Consider the following 629-nt stretch of genomic DNA (forward strand, 5'->3'; position numbering starts at 1 on the left):
AAGAAGTGGTTCGCGGGTTTCGTTAATTTTAAGGAGTGGTTGTGGTCGTATGGTATTGATTGGTACGGAATCTGATTCGAAAATTTCTTCGTCGTCGCTACTTTCTGTTTCATCTATTATTTCTTGGTCTTCTTTCTTGGTTCATCTTCTGAATTTGAAAATATATTGTCCCATTCTATGTTTCGAGTTTCTGGTTGAAGTACATTATTAGTGTCACTATTACTATCGTTATAAGGTATTACTATTTCCATAGCAGGTTCTTCATTATTTATAATTTGAGAATCTTGAGTGATCGTTGGAGGGAATGGGAATGCGTGTTCCGTATTTACGGGGGGTGAAGGTAAGGCATTGTCATCTGGATCTTCGATCAATGGTTCATTTGGTAAGGGTCTTATCGCGGGGCGCGAACTATCGCGAGTGTCACTACAGCGTGGTTTGCTGGGTGCAGTTTGGTAAGAAAACAAAAATTCATTTGAGTATTCGTTAGAGGGTTTTTGAATAGAAAGGGGATTGCTTGAGGCAATTGGAAGATTCCTCGACAAAGCGTCTGCATTATTATTAAGAGTTCCTTTTTTATATTGGATTTCAAATTCATATTCTGATAGTTTAGTGCGCCACTTCCACAGTCG

At 38.8% G+C, this 629-nt stretch overlaps 1 protein-coding gene across 1 annotated transcript in view; it reads left to right on the forward strand.

The window, feature by feature from the left end:
* Positions 1-629, forward strand: part of LOC116853609 — a 5526-nt gene that overhangs the window by 593 nt on the left and 4304 nt on the right. The gene's annotated exons all lie outside the window — the stretch shown is intronic.

This window comes from Odontomachus brunneus, unplaced genomic scaffold, assembly GCF_010583005.1.
Source record: "Odontomachus brunneus isolate Ranch 3 - 2012 unplaced genomic scaffold, Obru_v1 Obru_scaffold_374, whole genome shotgun sequence".
In the NCBI taxonomy this organism is placed as follows: domain Eukaryota; kingdom Metazoa; phylum Arthropoda; class Insecta; order Hymenoptera; family Formicidae; genus Odontomachus; species Odontomachus brunneus.